General features: G+C 35.8%; 1 long non-coding RNA gene across 1 annotated transcript in view; it reads left to right on the top strand.

Moving 5' to 3' along the window:
* Positions 1-676: 676 nt before the first annotated feature.
* LOC141546484 (uncharacterized) overlaps positions 677-26,834 on the top strand; it is a 34,060-nt gene continuing 7,902 nt past the window's right edge. Inside the window, exons 1-2 of the long non-coding RNA XR_012483311.1 lie at positions 677-983; positions 2,041-2,393. This is a non-coding gene — a long non-coding RNA (uncharacterized LOC141546484). The remainder of the gene's footprint in view (positions 984-2,040; positions 2,394-26,834) is intronic.

The following is a 26,834-nucleotide window of genomic DNA, read 5'->3' as shown; positions in this document are numbered from 1 at the left end:
TCCTCCCCTCTCTCTCATTAATTTTTGAGTTTTTGATGATGATTATATGATTTATAGAATACCTAGTTACATAGTAAATATGGATTCCCATATTTAGTTAATAATGATAATTATTTCATTCTGTGGAGGAGCAAAGTTTGGACATATCCAGCCAGGAATGAAGCTAAAGTCACCACTTTGATCTTTACAAGAATACACAGTAATTTTTTTGTTTGAGCCATGGTTACTTGAGATTACAAGACCAAATTCCACAGAGTTCTTTTTTTATTCACATAGTAAAATTATAACTTCTCCTCAGACTAGATTAAATAATCGAAATTCAAATCAATAAATTTTAAACTATATTATCAAGGAGCTCTGTGTTCCTATTAAATTCAAACAAGAACAGAGAAAGTCTTTTGAGTAAGTCAACAAATCATTCAAGTGCATACCTCCTCTATGTTTAAAATTCCTGCAACTAAAAAAAAATACTGATGGAGTGTATAAAGTGCTCATGGAATACTTACAAGTTAACATCATGTCTATTTATTGAGCTCAACAAACATTTTTGAAGTACTATGTGTACTGTGCTGTAAAAAGAAAACAATGAAGTAGGCATTGCTTTCTAAGAGCTTTTTTTATACTTTCACTATGTATATCTACATTGTTAAGTATAATTCAAGGTCAAGAGTAAAGAAGGGTAAGGCAAAGCCATACAAAATGCTTAAAGCTTAGTAAATAACCAAAAGGAAACTAAATAGAAAGTGAATTATGGAAGACTACATGGAGAAGATGGCACTTAGACCATGGAAGAATGGTTTAATGGTCTAATGGTTCCATTTGAAGCAATAGCTTGTTGATTTTTCTTAAGTTTCTGACACAGTAGAAGAAAATATATTCTTAAAAGCCCTCTCCAAACAATGTGATTCCTATATATTTTGACATCAATGCTGAAGAAAGAGTGAATTCCAGGATGAGAGACAGCTTTGAGGAAGTGCATGAAGGTGAGAGAAGAAATATTGAATTGGGGAACATCTAGTAGTTGAACTGGGATAGAACATAGAGTGTGTAAAAGAAAATAATATGAAATTAGGCTGGGACATCAAACTGGAGCTTGATTATGGTGGTACATAAAAGCCTGTCTGAAGATTTTAAATTTCATCCTAGAGGAAATAGGGAGTCACTGAAGATTTTTGATCAAGGAGGTTCCTTTGCTTTAGAAAATTTAGGAAAAAAAATATAAACACACACTTATGTTTTATGTGTGTGTGTATATACATACTTATGTAGAAAATAAAATGGGGAGGGAAAAACTAGAAGCAGAGAGACCAATTAAAGGGCTATCACAATAGTCCTCGCTGGAGGTTATATCCTGACATTTCAGGGAAGCTTTGTGAATGGAAAGAGAAGGAATATTGGAATAAACAGAGATATCCAGCAAACAATTGGCTACATGGAGTTATGGTGAAATATTAGGGTTGTACACATAAATTTAGGAGTAATTTGGGCAAATGGGAAATGATGAATTCACCACAGAAGAAAATGTAGAGAGAACATACACTAAAGTTTTGGACAATACTCAAGCTTAGAGAGGAGAGATATGATTATCCAACAAAGGAAATTAAGAAGCTACAAGAAGTGAGACTATCTAGGAATAGAGAATGGTTAACAATGTCAAAAATATCTGAGATAGAGGATGGAGACTCAGTGTGATGGCTATAATAGCAATTAAGAAGTCATTGGTATACCTGGAGAATAATCTACTAGTATAGATAGGATAGGAAGCTACATTACAAGAAAATGGAAAATGATTATGTACTAAGGAAATGGAAATAGCAAATAAATACTTTCAAAGTATCTCATCTGGGCATATTCCATCCCTCAACACACATGTACACACATATGATTGTAACTACCAGATAGGATTATATCAAATGATCAAATCCAGGGTACCAGGGTACTAGATGTCCAAAGAACAATGGTGGGGGGGAGAGGATATTCTGGGAAGATGGCAGAGTAAGTTAGTAAATTTTAATCTCTCCTAATTTTCTCCACAAATAGAACAAATTTGCACCTCAGGGTGAACATAGAATGGTGAAAAACCAAGAAGACTTTGGGCATAACAGGAATCCTCCAGATATAATCCAACAAGAGCTGAAGAAAGACCCTGGCAGGGATTAACCTGTCTGAAGTGCAGACATCTCTGAGCTAGGTATGCAGAAATATCAACTAGTGATCCCTTCCTCTATCTGGTTGTGGGAGAAGCCTCAGCAGGGACCACAGAGACTTTCACCTCCTGGACTATTTGTTGAATGGGGATTTGAGTCCAGGAAGACAGAGTGAACCTCAGCTGATTGGGAACACCTAGGCCCAGCTGTACTGCTAAGAAGATGACCTGGATGAAAAGGAACCAGGTGAGTGCAGAAGCAGCAGGGACAGGGGCACTGCTGGCTGTGGGCACTTGCTTGAGGATGAAGTTCTTGGTTTGGGGTTCCTGCTCATAGTGGAGAGCTAAAGGGAAGCTTGAGGCACCATACCCCCATTCTACAATTAGAGGTGCTTACATTAATAACTCTTATTTTTAAAAAATTAATTGGCAAAGAAGAAAGAATATCACCATTGAAACATATTATGGAAACAGGGAAGACCAGGATTCATCTTCAGAGGAGAACACTTTAGTTTAAAAAAAAAAAAAAAAAAAAAAAAAAAAACAAAAAAAACACTTCTATCCCAACGAGTTACATGAAATAGCTCCCCATCCAGAGAGAATTATAGAAGAAACAAAAAAAAAAAAAATTCAAAAATCAAATGAGAGACATTGAGGAAAAACTAAAGAAAAAAATTAAAGCCATTCAAGAAAAACAAGATTATGAAAAAAGGTAACAATTAGAAAAGAATGTACAGTGTCTCAAAAATGAAAATTCATAAGTCCTTGAAAATTAGACTTGGACAAAGGGAAGCAGTGAATCTATGAAAGACCAAGAAATAGAAAAACAGATTATAAAGAATGAGAAAATAGAACAGAATGTGAAACATTTCAAAAGAAAAACAACAAATCTGGAGAACAAATCAAGAAGGGAAAATAGAAGAATAATTGGACTGCCAGAAAGTTGTTTTATATAAGTACTACATTTTATATAAGTACTACATTTTATACAAGTGCAGAAGAATAGACATAGAGGCTTTAGAGAGAGGAGGAGGGCTCATAGTTCTGAAAATCTACCCACATAGGGAATGAGTTCAATAAGAAACACTATATATATATATATATATATATATATATATATATATATATATATATATATATGCCACGAAAGATACAGCACCCTCCAAAATCTATAGAGAAATAAGGTGGGGGAGGGATAGGGGATGGTGAGGGAAGGGTGAGGGAAGAAGACAAGGGAGGGATACCTGCATGGGGGAGATTTAGTAATAGTAAGCCAAATTATGGAACAGAATTTAATGAGTCAGCAGGAATAGGAAAGATGTGTTTGTAGGGTATGTGTGTGGGTGTATATATATCTATATATGTATACATAAATATATCTTTTTCTTAACCGTAATTTGTTTGGGGATGGGGGAGAGAAATGGAGATATGTGTGTATGCATATATATGTATATTTACATATACATATATATATACACATGTTTATATAAATATATCCTTTCTTATCTATAGCTTGATTGGGGATGGTGGGGGAGGATGAAAAGGGAGAAAATAAAATAAAATTAATAAGGAGCACAGCTGAGAACAAAAGAACAATTTACAAGGAAAAAAAGAAAAGACACTCATGAATATAATTTCTTCTACTAATATACATACTTTCTTGAACTGATATTTATTCTTATATATTTTGAATCCTCTCTGATGTTCTGCTGGGGATATGATAATGTTCTCTTTCCTTTTGTTTCATTTTGTTTTGTATTGCTTTTCTCTTTTTTCTTTTTTTTCTTATTTTGTTTCTTCAAATAAAATAAATGTGGGGAAAAAATAAAAATAAACACACACACACAAAGGAGATAGCTAATGGCACAGTAGAGCACCAGCCCTGAAGTCAGTAGAACCTGAGTTCAAATTTGGCTTGAGACACTTAATATTTACTAGCTGGGCAAGTCACCTAACCCTAATTGCCTCAGCAAAAAAACCCAAAAAACAAAATAAACAACAACAACAAAAAAAACCATTTCAAAGACATTTACTACATATTAGACATGTATTGAATGTGAGAGCAAGAAAACTTGCAACAAAACATTTCCTTCATAAATCAGAGGTATTTTTTTCCCACAAATAAACATACCATCAGTGAAAGAGTAGCCACATAGTGTGGTAAAGCTCATATGTAGGGAACACACGTGTTTAGAGTACATGTATAAAGACAAAAAAACATACTTCTAATGCTGCAGAGGTATTGATAAATGGTGATGTTATTGTACTGCTTCCACTGATACTGCTGATCTCATCAGATGTGCAGTTTTCTCTACTACCAACACCTTTCCTCTGAGACAATTTATCCTATACATATTTTCCTTGTACAGTTGTTTGTATGTTGTCTTCCTCATTAGACAGTAAAGTCCTAACAGAGAAGGAATTCTTCCTCTACGCCAATTCACCCCTCCACTCTTTGGCACAGTGCTTGACTCTTGACTCCTCTAGATACATCATCTCTATCGGACATGGAGTCTTTGGGGCATTACTTCCTATTATTTTCATGTAGATGCCCTTCAGTTGTCTTACTAATCCTAGGATCAACAGGCACACTTTAATTGGATATGTAACCATGTGTGTTTTTTCACCTCTCACTTTTCTCTGCTAACTCTCCATAGATGTCCTTAAAACACTTAAAGGATCAGGTAAAATTTTTTCAGGCAGTAAAAATCCCCCGCATCGTGTGGTGGCACAATGGATAGTCTAGAATCAAGGAAGACTCATCTTCTTGAACTCAAATCTGGCCTCAGGCACTTACTAGCTGTGTAACCCTGACAAACCTGTTTGTCTCTGTCTCCTCATTTGTAAAATGAGCTGGAGAAAGAAATGGAAAATTACACCAGTATCTTTGCTAAGAAAACCCCAAATAAGATTACAAAGAGTTGGTCAGGAGTGGACAAAAAAAGGCTTTTTTTATTTCCATAAGACTCTTGGACTTGGACACCAAGTTTTTTTTTAGAACACTGAAAACCACAACTATCTATTCAAAGCCATCTCTACCAAGTCCATTTCTTGAATTGCATAACCAATCAACTCTCTAAAATCACAAGATGTTTAAAAAGGGCTGAGTTCCCTATATTGATAAAATCATAATTCAAAAACCCTATCTCCTTCCTCTCAAAAAAAGAAAAAAACCTGGTCTTTAAGGCTTGACTCTCCAACAGAAAATGCTTTCCAGTTTAGGATTAAAATTCTTTTTAGCTCCTTACTTTACTTACAAATTCGACTCCAGTGCCCCCAAATTCATTTTGGAAAAAGCTCTGACCCAGAAATCTCACAAAGCTCTGTGGAGTTGATTCTCTGCATATCTTTGAGGACTCACTACATGATGCTACTGTTTTCCCCAATAAATCTAAAAGTATCAAAGTAAAGCCTTGAGGTTGTCCTTGTCTATCCTACTTTGTCATTCCTGGTGCTCCACATGTATATGCCTCAGCAAAGCATTTCAGCCTTTAGACCTACCCTTGTATTAGAGTTTAGTAGTGAAAAGAAGGAAAAATGTAGGATAACAGTTTGAGAGGAAGACATAGTCAACTTAAGGATTTTTTAAGTAATAGAGGATATATAAATATATGGATAGGCATTTGATAAAGAGACACGGTATAGGAGACACTAAGGATGGGAATGATTGATAAGACAAGATCTTAAAGAAAATGGTAAAGTATAGAAAGTGATAAAAGCATAGGAATTCTTAGGAAAGAAAAGAGTCACCTTTTCACAGTCAATAAGCATTTATGAAGCATTTATTCAGTAACTAGAACAAAATATAACAAAAAATAACTAAAACCAAAAATTTTAAGGGAACTTGCTATGTATAGAATTCATTTTTTCAGTCAAATGACATGCAAGGTCATTTGTAAAATAATTACCTTATATGTATTTAGTTATGTTCATGTTGTATCTTGCATTAGAATGTAATGTTCTTCTTCAGGGCAGTAATGATTTTTGACTTGCTTTGTATGTCCAGCATTTAGTACATAGTTAGTGTTAGTCTTCAAGATCTCTTTCAGTTCTAAATTTATGTCCCATAATCTTTTTTATTCAATAGTATTTTATTTTTTCGAATGCATGTAAAGATAGTTTTCAACATTAATTTTGGTAAGACTTTGTGTTCCAAATTTTTCTCCTCCCTCCCTAAGACAGCAAGCAATCTGATATGGGTTAAATATGTGCAATCCTTTTAAACATATTTCCATGTTTTCCATGTTGTGCAAGAAAAAATAATAAAAAAAGGGAGAAAACATGAGAAAGAAAAATCAAACAAACAAACAAAAACGATGAAAATATTATGCATTGATCCAAGTCTGTTGGAATTGTCTTGAATCACCACATAGTTGAGAAGAGCTAAGTCTATCACAGTTGATCATTACATAATCTTGCTTATATTGTGTACAGTATTCTCCTGGTTCTACTTCACTCAGCATCAATTTATGTAAGTTCTCCAGGCTTTTCTGAAATCAGTCTGCTCATTATTTCTTATACAACAATAATATTCCATTACATTCATAACTTATTCAGCTGTTCTCCAGCTGATGGGCATACACTCAATTTCCAGTTCCTTGACACTATAAAAAACAGCTGCTACAAACATTTTTGCACATGTGGGTCCTTTCCCCTCTTTTATGATGTCTTTGGGATACAGACTCAGTATATGTCCCATAATCTAGTGAGGAAGAAGGCACATGGTGGTGTTGAGAGCTAGAGGCAAGAGGAAAAAGTTTGGAAAATATATTGTAGAGAATGTCATAGTATAATTAAAAGATGACTTAAAAGGATGGCTATACAGCAGCAAGTTCTCAGTTATGGGTAGATGACATTAGTTCATAGTATCTGCCTATCTACAATAGGCAAGCAAACAGTAAACATTTATCAAATATTTACTAAGCATTTATGACATATAAAAGGGATCAGAAAAAGAGAATGGGTCATAGTAGCAAAGTCTGTAGTTGAAAGTACAACTAAAAGGGGAATAAAGTATGGTCAGTCTGGGCTTATTCCCAAAATACAAGCCCCTAAAAGAAACCTTCATCCCTAAAAGGTGTTAAGGGTAGAGAACAGTGTGTTGTTAATTATTTTACTATAGAGTCATTAGAAAGGAGAGAAGATGAAGATCAGGAAGGGAAATTTCAGAATTTAAAATCATGAATATGGAACAATTACAGATAATAATGAGGTCTAAGGAATCTTCTTTCCTGTGGGTGAAAGTGGTCACAGGAACAGCTAGATTAATGAACTGGGAATACAAGGTATTTGGAAAAACATGAAAATGAATATTAAAATCCCCAAGAATGAGGAGAGAAGTTAGAATGGAAAGGAGTATTGTGAGAAATAAGTGTTGTGTCTCTTTAAAATGTTGGGAGAGTTGCCTAGATACAAGTAGAGCTTGTCAGTAACCTGGGCAGGAGGATGGAGTAAACCTCAAAAGAGAAAGGGTTGCTAAGTAACAGCAGCAGATGGAAGTCTGGAAGTAATAGTAGGGAATAATGAATGCTAGCTACTGAGTCCTCGTGGTCCAAGGTGTCAGGGGAATGAGAGAAGGAACAGGCAGCCCTAGTAAGAATGAACAAAGCTAATGTCTCTTCTGTGAATTTAAGAAGATGGAAGGAATATGACAGAAAGAGATACAGAACAAAAGGAAATTTGCTTGCTAATAAAAGAGCTGGGAACATGGAAAACAGAGGAGTTGGTGAGGACTTGTAGGGCTGAGTTCATAGACATGAGAGTTTTGAGGGGAAAAATAGCAGAGCAAAGGTTTTGCCTTGGAAGAACAAATCTAAATTACAGGAAATAAGGAAAAATGGATTTATGAATCATGGATCAGAAAAGAACTATGTGATTAATGGAAATAGCATAGGATTATGAGGGAAGAGATTTGGAGGGAGTTTTAGCTCCACTACAAACTAGCTAGGTGACCTTTGGCTAGTGTAGCAAAATATCTGGTACATGTTGAGTGCTTAATAAATGCGTATTGAATTGTCTTGAATAAACATTATTTTACTATATAATCCCATAACCTTATAAAGCTGGATCAATGAATAAATGCCAAACCAGCATTTATGCTCACATCAAAGAAGATTCTGTGCTCTATGAGCAATAGAGCAAAAGAAACATGAGATGTGCAAATTTAAAGACATCTCCCTCCACTCCAAATGTTCACATGAAACATTTGTGCAGATATGTAGTAGGGCCTTCTGAGCTCATATTAGTCTGATCAGTCAATCAGATACACTCTACCTTGACCCCAAAATAGTGATATTATTTTGGTCTTCTTTGAGCTTGAAAGACAACCATAACAAATCAGGTACTTTGCTAGACTGGGGGGGTGGGGCGGAATATATAAAAACAAAAATGAAAGAAACCTTTCCCTCAGGGAGCTTTATTCAGAGAGAAAATACTTACATAAATAAGTGTATACAAAATGAATACAAGGTAAACTTTAAGTTGGAGATCACTTACAATTGGTCAGGAAAGGTGTTACTCAAGCAGCATTTTATACAGTCTAAGAGGCAAAGGTGAGGAGGAAGTGCATTCTAAGCATAAGGGTCAGCCAGTGCTTTTGGTTGGATTGAAGAGTCTAAAAAGGGACTAATGTATAAGACTGGAAAAATAAGTTGGGGGCAGATATGGTGGGTTTTCAAAAGTTAAACAAAGAAGCTTAATATATTTGATCCTGGAAGTATTAGGAAACCATTAGAATTCATCCCATAGGAGGATGACATGATCAGACTTACAATTTAGGAAGATCACTATGTGGGAGAACACATGGGAGAGAGGAGAAAAACCAAATGGGAAACCAAATGGGAAATGAATTAAGAGGAAACTCAAATCTGAACAGGAATTTCCTCTATATTATAGGGAAGAGGATCACTTCAGGGAGTCTCTGGGGAGTATCCATTACAACAGGGAGGAAAGAGATAGGTTTCCCTGTGTAATACTTCTTGCAAGCATTCATTAAGGTACCACCCTGAAGACCACTAGCTATTGGGATCCCTTAATTTTGTAGGTAGCTCCTCCATTTTAGGACAACTTTAATGGTTGTCAAGTTTTTCTTCATACAGACTCCCCTTTATTCATTTGCTTGTGTGTTTGATCTACATTTAGCAAATGATTGCTGGAAGTCCCATAACAAAAAGATACTATATGGTTTGCCCAGAAATCCAAGTGTCAGACACTTTTTTCCTTTTCTTTTCTCATCTTTTAAGATTTATCCATATCTTTCCTGTGCCTTTTCTGTACATCTACCTTCTATGGGTTTTTGCTTCATCTTCTCTAAAATGTTGTCTGTATGGAGGGGTTTGAGGAGAAATGATCTCCCTCCAAGGTTCTTTCTGACTCTAAAATTAAACTAATGTTTGTCCAAAGCAGCTTTTACTTTCAGAAACAAAAACATTAATCTTCAATGCATTTTTTGTCTGAGAGATGAGATCTATTTATATTTTTAATATTAGAGAATGATAATTAAAAAGTTTCCTAATTAGGCTATATTTGGAATGATTAATTCAGCATTCATAAAAAAAAAAAAAGCTATTATCTTATCCACTCTTCTTATCATGAGGATGATTCTAGGGAAAGAGAAAGAATTTATTGGCACTTCATGAAAATTTGAGTCCTGGGAGCAATGTACTCAAAACTATTAGACTAGCCCCCACCAAAATTGTCTCCTTAGCAGAAAAAAATAGTTTTCAACCATTATATATTCTGAATTATAACAAAAAGTGTCCAAGAGAAAAACAAATATAATTAATTGGTCACAATACTTAAGAGGTTATTCCTCCACATTCTCAAGAAAGTGTCATATAGATCTCTTCTGTGTTGTTTATGTTTATATACTTTATACAGTGATTCTACTGTCATTGAAGGAGAAGTAATTTGTTATAGGAATCTTGACAAGTCTTTTCCATTTTTCATATGTTTCTTTCTGGGTTTATCCTTAAATACCTTCAGAATGAACTAGTTCAATGCTCCCAACCAAGATTTGGGGTGGCTTGTTTTTTATTCTACTGCTGCTTATTGTTTGAATAATAGTGTTTAGAATCTTCAACCACTTACCATCACAGAATTTTATGAGATTATATTCTAAATTGGTTTTACCTTGGCCACCATATTTTTCTATTTATCAAGGAGATGGAATATTTCCTGATTGAACTGGTTTTTAGGCTCATTTTAATCTCTTTTTGGTGGATGGATTTGCATTATTGACTTTAATGAATAGGGCAAAGCATAAAAGAAGACAGCAAAAAATATATTGGAAAAATAGCTTAAGATTAAGAGAGAGGTCAAAACCTTTTAGAATATGTAGAAGTCTAAATAATTTAATATATCATATACATTATTATACATATTATGTAAATATATTTTATGAATTCTATATTCAAATAAGAGAATCAAGAGAAACTTAATAGGACAAAGCATTAAATAACATCACAAAAAAAGAAAGTGAGGAAATTATTGATTACTGATAAAGTAGTCAACTCAATTTGACTGTGTAAATTCATATACTTGATTTGTTAGAATACCAAAAGCAATACCAAATTAGAAAAAAGATTTAATATGAAAAATATATAGATATTGTGTAATTAAAAAACATCGAGGGAAATAATGAAAAGAACAGATATTGACAAACACTGTCACTATTTCTTGAGAAAATTTAAATCAATTCCCAACATTTGAGTCAATTAACTAGAACTAATATAAACTAAAAAGAATGTGGGAATGAGGGAAAAACTTAAGAGTCTTAGAATGTTATAAGAATATAGATTTAGGGGTAGCTAGGTGGTATAGTGGATTGAACACTAGTCCTGAAGTCAGGAGGACCTGAGTTCAAATCTAGCTCAGACACTTAAAGCTTCCTAGCTGTGTGACTCTGGCCAAGTCACTTAACCCCAACTGCCTCAGCAAAAAAAAAAAAAAAAAAAAAATTATATATAATTTAAAATCCTTCAAGGGCAATATTTAGTCTAATATACTCAAGTACTTTCCTAATTCATTGGTTATTTATCTTTTGTAAAACAAAAATAAGGAGTATTATAGTCCTAGAAATCAGTGGAGACATTCCATCTCATTAAACAGAAATTACAAATCACCGTAAGATATTCACATAGTCATAATTCTAGATCAATAGTCATCTTCAGTGGAAATATATACTTACACACATGTATATGTCACAAATTTAACTAGTTTTTAGAACTTTGATTTTTCTGCCATTCTCAATTTTTGAGCAAAACTTTCAAAATAATTTTTATTCAAAACAGTTATTTTTGTTCTTGTGAAAAATTCACAGGCAATTATACAAAAGCATTATTTCAAAAAAATAAGCCAGGTAATTGATGCCCCATCCAATAGGCTATGTATGGTGATATTGCTAGAAATTTGAAAGGCAGAAAAGTATGATCCAAAACACTGCAAAAATTCAAGAAATATATATCAAGTTGTATAAAATTAGAGAAAAGTCAAAGTGAAAGTTATTAAATTTAGTAAGATATAAAGAACAATCTCAATATAAATTGAGAAAGGATTGAGTGACTATTAGTCTGAAGAGATGATTTAGGATATGAAAACATACATAGGATGATAACATGATAATAAGAAAACTTTGTGTGGCATTTTGAAATGTAGAGGCTAAAAAATGAGCAAAATAATTTATCTTTTATTGTTCATTGAAGAGACCATAACCAAATTAATGTTTATTGAGCATCTATTATATATATGGCATTGCACTAGACACTGGGGATTCAAATGTAATGTAGTTGAACTGGCCACTGGTGCCATGGAAGGAAACATGGGAAGATATTACTTACCTGGTTTCAGTCCACCTCACTGAAGCTGGTGTGAGGGAGGGACTGGGGGAGTGGATTATTATTTCCAGTCATGTTCAAGGGCTTGCATTGCCAAAGGAAGGGTTTCCTAATTGGCTACTGGACCAGAAAAAATCAGGAGTTCTATATAATTACTGGGTTTTTGAAGTTCTCTTTCTTTCAAGTTGTGAAATATTTTGAGCTGCTCCCAAGGCTTCAGTAAGATAGATGGTGGCTGTCTTCTCTCTAGTTTTAGAGTTTTACTTTCTCAATCTTAGATAAGTATCTTGAGATGAAAGTGTCCAGGAGACCTCACAAGTTTCAAAAGGTCTTGAAATTTGTATCTTTCGCTCACGCATATTCTGAGAAGAAGTAAAGCAGCAGCAATATCCATTGACATGGTGACAGCAGTAGGTTGATTAACAGGAGAAACTTCTGTATCTGAAAAATTTTTCCAGTAGCTAGTGAGTAGCCAAGCCTGGCCCATTTTTAATCAGACAAATGGCAGGAGTGATCAAATCAGAGACCAAGTTTAAGGTGGAATATGAAGTAACTAATTAGCAGTATTGTAGAATTGGTATAGGATTTGATGAGACTCAAAATATCAGACTCCAAATTGATTATAAACATACTTAAAAATTTCTAAATACAATTCTCACCATTATATTAAAGTGTGCTGTAATTCTTTTTCTAATATAATATTTTATTTTTCCCCAGTTATATGTTCAAACAATTTTTAAACATTAAAAAAAAAGTTTTGAGTTTTAAATTCTATTCCTCCCAACTTCCCATTTCTCCCCACTCCTTGAAATGGTAACCAATCTGATAGATTTATAATGTACAGTCATTTAAAATTTTTTACAAAAAAAAAAAAAGAAGGAAGGAAAGAAGGAAGGAAGGAAAGAAGGAAGGAAGGAAGGGAGGAAGTGAAGGGAGGAAGGAAAGAAGGAAGGAAAGAAGGAAGGAAGGAAGGAAGGAAGGGAAGGAAGGAAGGAAGGGAAGGAAGGAAAGAAGGAAGGAAGGAAGGAAGGAAGGAAGGAAGGAAGGAAGGAAGGAAGGAAGGAAGGAAGGAAGGAAGGAAAGAAGGAAGGAAGGAAGGAAGGAAGGAAGGAAAGAAGGAAGGAAGGAAGGAAGGAAGGAAGGAAGGAAGGAGAGAGGGAGGGAGGGAGGGAAGGAAGGAAGGAAGGAAGGGAGGGAGGGAGGGAGGGAGGGAGGAAGGAAGGAAGGAAGGGAAGGGAAGGGAAGGGAAGGGAAGGGAGGGAGGAAGGAAGGAAGGAAGGAAGGGAAGGAAGGAAGGAAGGAAGGAAGGAAGGAAGGAAGGAAGGAAGGAAGGAAGGAAGGAAGGAAGAAAGGAAGGAAGGGAAGGAAGAAAGGAAGGAAGGGAAGGAAGGAAGGGAAGGAAGGAAGGAAGGAAGGAAGGAAGAAAGGAAGGAAGGGAAGGAAGGAAGGAAGGAAGGAAGGAAGGAAGGAAGGAAGGAAGGAAGGAAGGAAGGAAGGAAGGAAGGAAGAAAGGAAGGAAGGAGGGAAGGAAGGAAGGAAGGAAGGAAGGAAGGAAGGAAGGAAGGAAGGAAGGAAGGAAGGAAGGAAGGAAGGAAGGAAGAAAGGAAGGAAGGAGGGAAGGAAGGAAGGAAGGAAGGAGGGAAGGAGGGAAGGAATAATTCCAGAGGAATCTAGCAAAGAATCAGAATCAGGGAGATGGTTTTGTAGGAAAGAGAAACAAAGATTAAGTTGATATGCTAATATTTATGGTTTAGAGGTACAATTGTGGAATGTTACGGGTGGGGTAGTTCCCATCATTGAATTATACAACTTACTGACCAACAGAATCAGTATTAAATTACTGCTATTGGCCAGCATTATTTGTGGCACTCCCAAGGCAGGGTTCTCAGGAATAGCCTTAGGGTTCCTCAGGAATTGCTACATTCTCACACTTCTAAGAAAGATCAAATCTACACTCAAAACAAAGTCAAAGCTCCTACATCCAAAAGCATCATAGAAAAATATAAATTAGTCTCAGACCATAGAAAAACTCAAAAAAGATTTTGAAAATTAAGAGAGTTAGAAGAAAAATTGGAAAGAGAAGTATGAGTGATACAAGAAAACTATGAAAAATCCCTCAATAACTTGGTAAAGGAGGGGGAAAAATATTGAAGAAAATAAAACTTTTTTAAAAATAAGAATAGGTCAAATAGTAAAAGGGGTACAAAAGCCAAACAGAAGAAGAAAACCTTCAAAAACAAAACTGGCCAAATGGAAAGAAAGGCATAAAAATTCACTGAAGAAAAAAACTTCATAAAAAGTAGACTTGATCAATTCAACAAAGATTCATTGAAAAAAAAATAATTCCTTAAAAATTAGAACTGAGCAAATAGAGGCAGCTCTAATGGCTTAAGAAATCTAGAAACAAGAAAACAAAACCAAAAAAAGGGAAAAAAAAACAAAGACAATGTATATCTCATTGAAAAACATCTCACTGGAAAAACAACTGACCTGGAAATAAGATCCAGGAGAGATAAATTATTGGACTACCTAAAAGCCAAGATCAAAAAAAGAACCTGAACATCATCTTTCAAGAAATGATCAAAGAAAACTGCTCTGATATTCTAGAATCAGAGGGTAAAACAGAAATTGAAAGAATCTATCAATCACCTCCTGAAAGACATCCCAAAATGAAAATTCCCAGGTTTATTATAGCCAAACTTCATGAAAATAACCAGAAAAAAACAACTCAAGTATTGTAGTCAGGATAACACATTTAGCAAATTCTATATTAAAGAATCAGAGGACTTAGAATATTGTTGAGGTGTGAGAAATGAGGGTGAGAGATTCCCAGACAGCAATGGGGTCCCCTGGCAGGTAAAGCAGGTGAAAAGAATTTGCAATCCCAAAAGCTGAGGTTTGTGGCAAAAATGGATTCATTACATTGAGAACAACCAACTTCTCAGTGGGCCAAATCCTGAAAGGATTTTTAGCAAAGGTTTGTTTTTAGCAAAGATGGGTTTACACTGAGAAATAACTTCTCAGTGGGTTTTCCTGATTAGGAATTAGCAAAAAATTGGGGTTTCAGCCTTTCATTTTACTGGGTTTTTGTGGCGTGGAGCTAGGGACCAATCTTCAGATGAATTTGAGGGAGGAAATTTCAACTCAATAAAGGATGGTAATTATGCCCCAGGCCAAAATCTCTAATTGAATTGTAGAAGGACATTACCATCTGGGAGTTTCCCCTATGAACAGGAGGGTGGGACCCCTCACAGAGGTTGGGAAGGGTTTGAGATTTTTAGGGTTTCTCTAACCCAGATCCATTCTCCCAAAGATGTGGGATACAATTGACATCAATATGATATTCCAAAGATCAAGGAGCTAGTATTACAACCAAGAATCACCTACCTAGCAAAACTGAGTATAACCTTTAGGGGGAAAAAGGAATTCAGTGAAATAGAGGACATTTAAGCATTCTTGATGAAAAGACCAGAGCTGAATAGACAATTTAGCTTTCAAATACAAAACTCAAGAAAAGAATAAAAAGGTAAACAGGAACGGGAAATCATAACAAACTTAATAAGGTTAAACTGTTTACATTCCTACATAGATGATACTTTTAACCATTAAAAACTCTCATATTAAAGGGAGTATATATAGCCAAAGGATGCCATATGAATTGTATATAGATAACTAATATAATGCCAGAGAAACTGAGGCAAGATAGAAACTAGAGAGTTTTTAATATTTTATTTGGATTTCTGAGAGGGAGAGATTTTCTGGGACCAAAGAATCCATTTTGGTCTCAGGTCTGATGTCATAAAGCATACAGCATCAGCATCAGCCTCGAATGTGAGATTCCATTGAATTTCCAGGGATGGACCATCAATCAGGTTCTGAGAAGGTGGAGGGTGAGAGCCATAAATTCTTGATAACTTAGGAGGACTTAGGAGACAGGATGTCTGAACTACCCATTATCTGAGATTATACATTTACAGTTTATGACTCTTTTGGAATGCAAGAGTGGCCAGATCTTCCCAGCCCTAATTATCTCAGTCCTAATAAACAGGAAAGGGGGATTACAACTAGGAGGATTGAGGCAGAACAATTAAGGGAACTGAGGCAGAAATTTAGGGAAACTGAGGCAGAACAATAAAAAGAAACTGTGGCACAACAATAAGAAAATTAAGAAGTGAGAAAGGTGAATGGACTTGGAAAAAGGGAAAGAAGAGTAGATTAGGGTAAATTATCTCAAATAAAAGAGGCAGAAAACAGCTTTTACAGTGGAGGAGACAATCGGGGACCTAGTTAGGGTGAGGGAGTAAAAGAAGTTTACTGTCATCAGAACTGGCTCAAAGAAGGAAGAACATAGACATTCAATTGGGTATAGAAATTTATTTTTTCCTACTGGCAAATATGAGGGGAAGGGGATAAGAGAAAAGGGTTGGTGGGGAGAGGTGTTCAAAGAGAGGACAGATTAAGAGAGGTAGTATTCAGAGAAGCAAAATATTTTTTAAATTTTTTTTATAGTTTTTATTTACTAGATATATGCATGGGTAATTTTACAGCATTAACAATTGCTGAACCTTTTGTTCTAATTTTTCCCCTTCTTCCCTCCACCCTCAGATGGAAGATTGACCAATACATGTTAAATATGTTAAAATAGAAATTAAATACAATATATGTATACATGTCCAAACAGTTGTTTTGCTGTACAAAAAGAATAGGACTTTGAAATAGTATACAATTAGCCTGTGAAGAAAATCCAAAATGCAGGTAAACAAAAATAGAGGGATTGGGAATTCTATGTAGTGGTTCATAGTCATCTCCCAGAGTTCTTTCGCTGGGTGTAGCTGATTCAGTTCATTACTGCTCTATTGGAGCTGATTTGGTTCATCTCATTGTTGAAGATATCCACTTCCATCAGAATACATCCTCATACAGTATCATTGTTGAAGTATAAAATGATCTCCTGGTCCTGCTCATTTCACTCAACATCAATTCATATCAGTCTCTCCAGGCCTTTCTAAAATCATCCTGTCGGTCATTTCTTACAGAACAATAATATTTCATGACATTAAGATACCACACTTATTCAGCCATTCTCCAATTGATGGAGAATTAGTTTCCATTTTCTGGCCATTACAAAGAGGGCTGCCACAAACATTTGGCACATACAGGTCCCTTTCCCTTCTTTAGTATTTCCTTGGGATATAAGCTCAGTAGTAACACTGCTGGGTCAAAGGGTATGCACAGTTTGATAACTTTTTGAGCATAGTTCCAAATGAAGCAAAACATTTTTGAGGATGGACAGGGTGAAAGGAGAGTGAGAATAGAATAAACAGGTTGGGGGTAATAGGTAAAGAGAAATACATATAGCAATCATAACTATGAAAAAAATTTCGAAGCAAGTTTCTCTGATAAAGGGCCTCAGTTCTCAAACATATGGAGAACAACAAATTTATAAAAAATAAAAGCCACTTCACAATTGATAAATCCCAAAAGATATGAACAGTGTTCATATGAAGTAATCAAAGCTATCTTTAGCTATATGGGGAAAAATGTTCTAAATTATTTTTGATTGAAGAAATGAAAATTAATTTAAAATTAAAATAATTTTTAAAGCACTACTACTAGATTGAATAATAGGACAGAAAAAATGATAAATGGTGGAGGGGAGGTGGGAAAATTGAGACATTAATGCACTATGTGGAATTGTAAACTGATTCAACCATTCTTTAGAGCAACTTGAAACTATGTCCAACTGGCTATATAAATACCACCTGTATCCCAAAAAGAAAAGGGATCTATATGTACAAAAATATTTATACCAGCTCTTTTCTAATGGCAAAGAATTGGAAATTGAGAGGATGCTCATCGATTGGGTAATGGCTAAACAAAATGTGCTATGTTATTGTAATGGAATAATATTATGGAATATTAGTAGCTTTTATTTGTGATTGGGAGAAAAATGCTGAATAATTTACAAAACTGTCTTTCACAACTTCCCTATAAAACAAAGATAATAATAGAACCTTCCAAGAGATTGTGAGGATAAAATAAGACCTTTGTGATAAGTTGTTTTTCTTTTTTTAATGCAATGTGTGAATTTATTTTGTGTGGCTTTGCTTCTTTGTTAGAGGGAAAAGCTTTTCTATTTTTATTTGGGGCAAAAGCAAAGCTGTAATTCTGGAGAAACTGAGGCAAGATAGAGATTAGAGAGTTTTTAATATTTTATTTGAAAGGGAGAGATTTACTGGGACCGAATGGTTCCATGATTTGGTCCCAGGACTGAATGAGACTATCATCTCCAAGAATCCAGCATGCAGCAGCTAATGTGTGCTTCCCGTGAAATATATATACGCACATGGCTCCAAGCGACTGGGGTAGACTGAGGCAGAGTCAGAGCACTGAAAGTGGGAACGGACTATTAATCAGGTTCTGACAGGGTGTGGGGAGGTACGGGGCATTCTGATAAGTAGGGAAGGTCTGGGGTCATGATGTCAAAGATAGAAGATCCTTCTCCTTATCTGGATCATAATTATTAGGAGGGGAGATGTTGTAACCAAGCAGAATAATTAAGGGAAATTTAAGTAGAACAATTAGGGAAACTGAGGTAGAATAATCAAAGGAAACTGTGGCATAACAAAGCAAAAAGTGATTACTTTTTTTTTTAAAGAAAAGACAGAAAAATATGTTGATGGATCATTAACATTAAACAGAATATAGCAAAAGGAAGTTCAGAAGGGGACAAACACATGCAAGGATGTTTTGGAATTCCCATATAATTTGAATTATAACAAAAAAAAAGAGAAAAAATCCACAAAACTATACCCACTGAAGTAGAAAAAACAAAATGAGCATGATAATTGTTTCATTATAAACTTTGTTGCTTATAAATATTTACAATGTTGTTTTACAAATTGTTTTTTATTGTCTATTGAAATATTCATATTTGATAATGCATATGAAGTTCATAATAAATTTTTAAAAATTAACTCCGACTGTGAAGCCATTGGATCATTAAAAGAAAGGCAGATTGTAATAACTTTAAAAGCATGGAAGTTTTGGAGTTTCTTGAACAGGATGTGTGGAATGGGTTCTAAAACCCCTTCCCCAAATTAACTAATCAGAGACATCTTCAGGCACAAAGAGAAAACATTTATTTAATCCCTGCAGGGAGAGGCCCAAGCACACCTGGGAAGCATCTCAGCTCTCAACATGTACCCAACCTGACAAGTTGGAAACAGGAAAGCTGGTTAAAGAGCAAAATACTCAAGTCTTTTCATTGGATAGACTAAAAGAATGTAACCATCATTGATCAATGGTCACCAATGTTGTCTGCTTTCTGTGGATCACTTCACTTCCTGTGGCTGTTTTAGGGTCTGACCTTTAGAGACCTCTAGGCCTAGAGATCAAGTGACTTCCTGCAACCTGGGCCCAAGACTTGATCTTTGGGCTTTGCAGATCTCTGGGAATAGGGATTGACTGTTCATATAATTTTTTTTTTTTTTTTTTTTTTTTTTGGTCATACTTCTGCTTGAGTAATATGAGTTCTTCTAGCAGTGTAGAGGCTAGCTTAGAGAGAAAAAAGGCAGGAAAACCAACTAGAAACCTCTTGCAGCTCTCCACGTGAGAGAAAAGAGAGCCTGACCCACAGTAATGGAGAGAAACATTGCTGAGGTGAAACGAACGGGACATGCGAACAGACTGAAGAGAGGAGGGTGAAGGGTTGAGGATAACTCCAAGCTTTCAAACATAAGTGATCAAAAGGATGGTAGTGTTTTCTATACAGAGACATTCAGTTAGACTGACTGATATGGGTGATGTGCTTCAGGCAGTTGTGATGCCGCCTGAAGGTCTAAGAAATAGGAAGGACACAATAAGTAGGGCATCAGGGAGAATGTGATAGAAGTAAAGAAAAATGTCGACAAAATGAAAAGTAAACATGGGATAGATATTCTGTTCATATAACATTTGTTAGGTTCTTACTAAGTGCTAGTGAGATAATGAGATATTAGGTTCTTACTAGGTGCTAAGTCAGTACTTGACAATTCTCTAGTTCCGGACTTTACTGGGAGTTTTACTTGTGAATTTCTGGGAAGAGCTTGCATGCTTAGGAGGAGCAAGTTCATCGGTTGAAGTATTTTTTCCCAGAAGCCCTTGCATTATCCCACACCCATTCTCTGGGAGGATAAAAGAAGCACCATTGAGCAAGGTTTGAGCAGTTTACTCTAGGTAAGAGGTAGCAGCAGTTGAGACAGCAGATCTCCTCCCAGAGAGTGATGGGCAGTTTCTGGAGACAACAGAACTTTACAACATTAAAGAACCCATTGGAAGTTTAAAGGCCAAATTTGCTGAATTATAAAACATTTCATATCTGTGCACATATGTGAACTTTTATGTATTCCAGAATATTTCTGGATCTCCATTTGCTTTAAATTCCTGCATACAATCCAGAGTGAAAGTAATTATTATGCAAAGAGTCAATGTAAGTTTGAAATGGAAAATGGGATAGGCAAATTTGGAGCAACTGCATAGGATGTGTGTGATTTTTTTGGTGCAGTCGATAGAGCACCAGCCCCGAAGTCAGGAGGACTTGAGTTCAAATGTGGCCTCAGATACTTAACACTTGCTAGCTGTGTGACCTTCGGCAAGTCACTTAACCTGAATTGCCTCAGCAAAAAAAAAAAAAAAGACAAAAAACATGCATCTCAGGTATAATGTTTGAGGACAAGAATAACATCTTCTACACATTGGTTTCAATCCACTTGCAAAACACATACACTTACAAATATTGGTTATTAAAGATAGAAATTTAATGAGTAACGTGTCTAAAGGTTTTTACTGCTTTACTCAGAAAACTTCTTGTGTTCTCTGAACATATAGTACCAATGCTGGGGAGAAAAGCACATGTCAGGGATACAGCAGATCATTCCTTCAAAAACACTGATTCCTAGTTACTCCCGCTCCATCTGAAATTGGATCATTTAACTTGGGCTAGGCTGAAACTTACCTTTGTGCTACAGGGTTAGTATGGGAGAGAAATCCTGGCAAAGAAAAGGAATCATATAAATAAACATCCCAAGAGACTTGCTCATGAGAACAAACAGCTTTCAAAAGTTTTAGCCAAAAGTTCTGGTACTGCTGAAACAGATAATGTTATCTATTCTTTAAAATAGGTCTTCTGGCATTTTAAGTAACTGGATACTTGAAGAGAATTATACTTCTTTAAGAAATATTAATAATTCAGAAGTTTCATGCATTTACACTAGTAGTCTCAATCTATTCTACATATACCCATATACCATATATTCACAAAGAAAACAGAAATATATTCTTGTGGCTTCTTTATCTGACTGGATAGCTCCTTCACTAAAACACAAAGCCTAGGTCAGCCTAGGCTTTTGCTCTCTGTTGTGCCACAGTTCCCTTTTAATGTCCTGACCCAGTTTCCCTAATTGTCCTACCTCAGTTACTCTGCCTCAGGTTATAACCCTTCCCTCTTAATCATTAGAATGTTTGATAGGATAAAGGTTTTATATCTTAGACATCATTAGAATATCAGGAGTCTTTCCCCATCTCTCTTGCCTGCCCACATTATGTCTTCTTTCTTGTTACCCTCCAAAAAGAATCTTTGTATCTGGCATTTGCTTCTGGATTCTTAGAGATGATAGTCTTGTGTGGAATAGAGAGAGATAAGGTGAAGAACTTATAGGAATGTATGAATTCTTTTTCTGTTTTATTTTCATTATTTCTGTGTTTCCCCCTATGACCTGTATAATATGTGCAGGCTCATATTACTTGAGCCTTGGCCAGCTATAAAATTATTTACTTAACCTGAACTGATGACATTTATCAGTATTTTATCAGAATTAGTCTATTAGCTTGACCACTATCTGCTTAATTAAGCCTGAGGGCCTGATTTTCTGTTTCCTGGAAATCAGATTTTTGAGAAACAGAAACCTTCTATTCCAATCTCTCCAAATAGCAACAACCAATTAGATGCCTCCCCCTCCCCTTCTCAATGCTCTCTTACTTGTGATGTAATCTCTTGTATAAAAGTTATGTATCTTTACTACTTCTTTAGCCCTATTACTGCAAGCTTTCTCTTTCTTATCTTGTGATGGGATGGCACATCCTCCAGGATTTTCAATAAACAACTTTTTTGCTCTTCATAGAATGTGTTGTGCCACAGTTCCCTTTTAATGTCCTGACCCAGTTTCCCTAATTGTCCTATTCAGTTACTCTGCCTCAGGTTATAATCATTCCCTCTTAATGTTTGATTGTATAAAGGTCTTTATCCATTTTAGACATCATTAGAATATCTGGAGCCTCTCTAGTACCTCCTCCATTATGTCATCCTAAGTGCCTGCCTCCATTATGTCATCCTCACCCCCCATTAGATCATCCCTATTCAGGTACCTCCCCAATTATGTCATCATTCTTGTAACCCTACAAAAGAATAGTGTATTTGACATTCACTGCTGGATTCTTAGAGACGATACTCTCATTTGGTTCCAGTAAATCTCTCCATTAAATAAATTATTAAATTGTTCTCTAATCTCTATCTTGCGCAGTTTCTCCAGTATTACAAATGATCTCTGAGGAGTCATTTTGGGTAAGAGTCTTCTACATCCCTCACAGTCTCATTCAGCTCTGGGACCAAACCATGGATCCATTTGGTCCCAGTAAATATCTCCCTTTCAAATAAAATATTATAACTCCCTAATCTCTATCTTGCCTAAGTTTCTCCAGAATTACACTCTCTAGGCTACACCTCTGACTTCCTCCACCATGCCCTTATACCTATATTTTCATTCCTTTCCTCTTCTTTTTTTTTTAAATTAATTTTATAATTACACCTTTTTTTGACAGTATATATGCATGAGTAATTTTTTAATAACATTATACCTTGTATTCATTTTTCCAGATTTTCCCCTCCCTCCCTCTATTACCTCCCCTAGATGACAGGCAATCCCATATATTTTACATGTGTTACAGTATAACCTAGATACAATATATGTGTGTAAATCCAATTTTCTTGTTGCACATTAAGTATTGGATTCCGAAGGTATAAGTAACCTGGGTAGATAGACAGTAGTGCTAATATTTTACATTCACTTCCCAGTGTTCCTTCTCTGGGAGTAGTTGTTTCTGTCCATTATTGATCAGCTGGAAGTGAGTTGGATCTTCTTTATATTGAAGATAACCACTTCCATCAGAATATATCTTCATATAGTACTGTTGTTGAAGTGTATAGTGATCTTCTGGCTCTGCTCATTTCACACAGCATCAGTTGATGTCTCTCCAAGCCTTTCTGAATTCATCCTGCTGGTCATTTCTTACAGAGCAATAATATTCCATAACATTCATATACCATAATTTACCCAACCATTCTCCAATTGATGGACATCCATTCATCTTCCAGTTTCTAGACACTACGAAAATAGCTGCCATAAACATTTTGGCACACACAGGTCCCTTTCCCCTCTTTAGTATTTCTTTGGGATGTAAGCCCAGTAGTAGCACTGCTGGATCAAAGGGTATGCACAGTTTGATAACTTTTTGGGCACAGTTCCAGATTGCTCTCCAAAGTGGCCGGATTCTTTCACAATTCCACCAACAATGCATCAGTGTCCCAGTTTTCCCACATCCCCTCCAACATTCATCATTATTTGTTCCTGACAGGAACACTTTCATATGAGTGGATATAGTTTCAATTTCATTATCTGAGAATTGTCTGTTCATATCCTTTGACCATTTATCAATTGGAGAATGGTTTGATTTCTTATAAATTAGGATCAATTCTCTATATATTTTGGAAATGAGACCTTTATCAGAACCTTTAACTGTAAAAATATTTTCCCAATTTGTTACTTCCCTTCTAATCTTGTTTGAATTAGTATTGTTTGTACAGAAACTTTTTAGTTTGATGTAATCAAAATCTTCTATTTTGTGATCAATAATGATCTCTAGTTCTTCTCTAGTCATAAATTCCTTCCTCCTCCACAGGTCTGAGAGGTAGACTATCCTCTGTTCCTCTAATCTATTTATGATCTCATTCTTTATGCCTAAATCATGGACCCATTTTGATTTTATCTTGGTAAATGGTGTTAAGTGTGGATCCATATCTAATTTCTGGCATACAAATTTCCAGTTTTCCCAACAGTTTTTTTCAAATAATGAATTTTTATCCTTAATGTTGGTATCTTTGGGTTTATCAAACACTAGATTGCTATAGTTGTACCCTTTTTTGTTCTTTATACCTAATCTGTTCCACTGATCTACCGGTCTATTTCTTAACCAATATCAAATGGTTTTGGTGACTGTTGCTATATAATATAGCTTTAGATCAGGTATACCTAGACCACCTTCCTCTGACTTTTTTTTCATTAATTCCCTTGAAATTCTCAACCTTTTATTCTTCCATATGAACTTTGTTGTTATTTTTTCTAGGTCACTAAAATAGTTTCTTGAGAGTCTGATTGGTATAGCACTAAATAAATAGATTAGTTTGGGGAGTATTGTCATCTTTATTATATTTGCTCGGCCTATCCATGAGCATTGGATGTCTTTCCAATTATCTAAATCTTACTTTATTTTTGTGGCAAGTGTTTTATAATTTTGCTCATATAATTCCTGACTTTTCTTTGGTAGATGGATTCCCAAATATTTTATTCTCTCAACAATTGTTTGGAATGGAATTTCTCTTTGTATTTCTTGCTGTTGCATTTTGTTGATGTATAAAAATGCTGAGGATTTATGTGCATTTATTTTGCTAAAGTTGTGAATTATTTCTAATAACTTTTTATTAGAATCTCTGGGGTTGTTCCGGCCAAGATGGCGGAGTGGAGGCAGACAGCTGCTTGAGCTCCTCGTTTTCTCTCAGAACTTACTTCATGACAAGCCTCTGACTTAATGCTTGACCCAGAAAGAAATCCACAAATAATCACCAAGAGAAGACATCCTTGAAAGTCGCCAGAAAAGGTCTGTGTTTGCTTGGGGGAGGGTCAATCAGACTGGGCACAGACTGAGGGCAGGCAGCCAGAGCAAGACAGGCAGCTCACACAGCTCAGACCAGAGCGGGAGGGGTGTGATCTCTGCCGTTTCTGTGAAAGGGCTTTTGCCCCAGTGTGGACGCTCCATCTTGGCAGCAAGCCTGGAGCAGCGGAGAGGGTGTAAACAAAGGAGGTGAAGATTAAAACCCCAGAAAGCCAGAGTCTCTCAGAACCCGGCCACCCCCAACCCCCACCTGGACTGACTCGGTGCGTTCTCGGAGCCTCAGAGGGCAGACTCAGTACAGTCATTGCTGTTCTGTTAGTGGCTCTCTGCTGCCCTACCCCCAGTCTGTAGAGGAAGCCCATTAATACCATCCAGCCCCATCCCCCGCAAAACAGACCAATTGTTTCACTTGTCAGTTTGTTTTCTTTGATTCCTACTCTGACAAAATGAACAAAAAATTCAAAAGGGCTCTAACCATTGACAGCTTCTGTGTGGAGAGGGAGCAGACTTCAAATGCTGAGGAGACTAGGAACAGACTGTCCCCAGATATATCCCCTGGGAGGGATATAAGCTGCTCCTCAATACAAAAGAACCTCATAGAGGAAATCAAAAAGGCTCTCACAAGAGAGCTGGAAGAGAAATGGGAAAAGGAAAGGGAAGCTTGGCAAGAGAGCCTGGAGAAGTCATCCCATGCATTCAAAGACAGAGTGGATAAAGAAATCAAATCATTGAGAAACAAGATTAGTGAGCTGGAAAAGGTAAACAGCTCCAAGGAAAATAGGATTAGTGAGCTGGAAAAAGAAAACAACTCTCTAAAAAATAAAATGGATAAAATGGAAAAAAATTCCATAGAAGATAAAAACTCAATTGGACAATTACAAAGAGATATAAAAAAAGTGAGTGAAGAAAATACATCATTGAAAATTAGACTGGAACAAGTAGAAATGAATGACTCAAGGAGAAACCAAGAGGTAGTCAAGCAAAACCAGAGAAATGAAACAATTGAAAAGAATGTCAAGTACCTTACCAGAAAGACAACAGACCTGGACAACAGATCCAGGAGAGACAATTTGAGAATAATGGGACTCCGTGAAAAATGGGAGGAAAAAAAGAGCTTGGACACCATTTTCAAGGAAATTATCAAAGAGAACTGCCCAGACATTCTGGAAACAGAGGGTAAAATAGACATTGAAAAAATTCATCGATCACCTACTGAAAGGGACCCTAAAATCAAAACGCCAAGAAATATAGTGGCCAAGTTCAAGAACCATCAGACAAAGGAAAAGATATTGGAAGCTGCTAGAAAAAAGCAATTCAGATATGGAGGATCCACAATAAGGATAACCCAGGATCTAGCAGCATCCACATTAAAAGAACACAGGGCCTGGAACATGATATTCCAAAAGGCTAAGGAACTTGGTATGCAGCCAAGAATAACTTACCCAGCAAGAATGAGCATCGTTTTCCAGGGAAGAAGATGGATATTTAACGAAATAAATGAATTCCATCTATTTTTGATGAAAAAACCAGACCTACATAAAAGGTTTGATCTTCAAATACAGAACTCAAGAGATTTCTAAAAAGGTAAAAGAAATCTTGAGAACTATACTTCTGCCAAAAAAATATGTAAAGAACATATGTACAATTTGTCTTAGAAACTAGAGGTGAAAAGGAGATTATATTATAAAAAAGTGTAAAGTGGTGGTACTACATCTCATGAAGAGGCAAAGGTAACCTATTATATCTGAGAGAAAGAAAGGAGGGAGATGAACATAGCGTGTATCAATAGACATATTCGATTTATGGTGAAACTTCTTCCACTTCATTGAAAAGTGAAAGGGAAGGAGTAAGCTAAGGGGAAGGGAATACAG

This window comes from Sminthopsis crassicaudata, chromosome 6 (assembly GCF_048593235.1).
Source record: "Sminthopsis crassicaudata isolate SCR6 chromosome 6, ASM4859323v1, whole genome shotgun sequence".
Classification (NCBI taxonomy): domain Eukaryota; kingdom Metazoa; phylum Chordata; class Mammalia; order Dasyuromorphia; family Dasyuridae; genus Sminthopsis; species Sminthopsis crassicaudata.
This window is presented reverse-complemented; position numbering and strand designations above follow the sequence as displayed.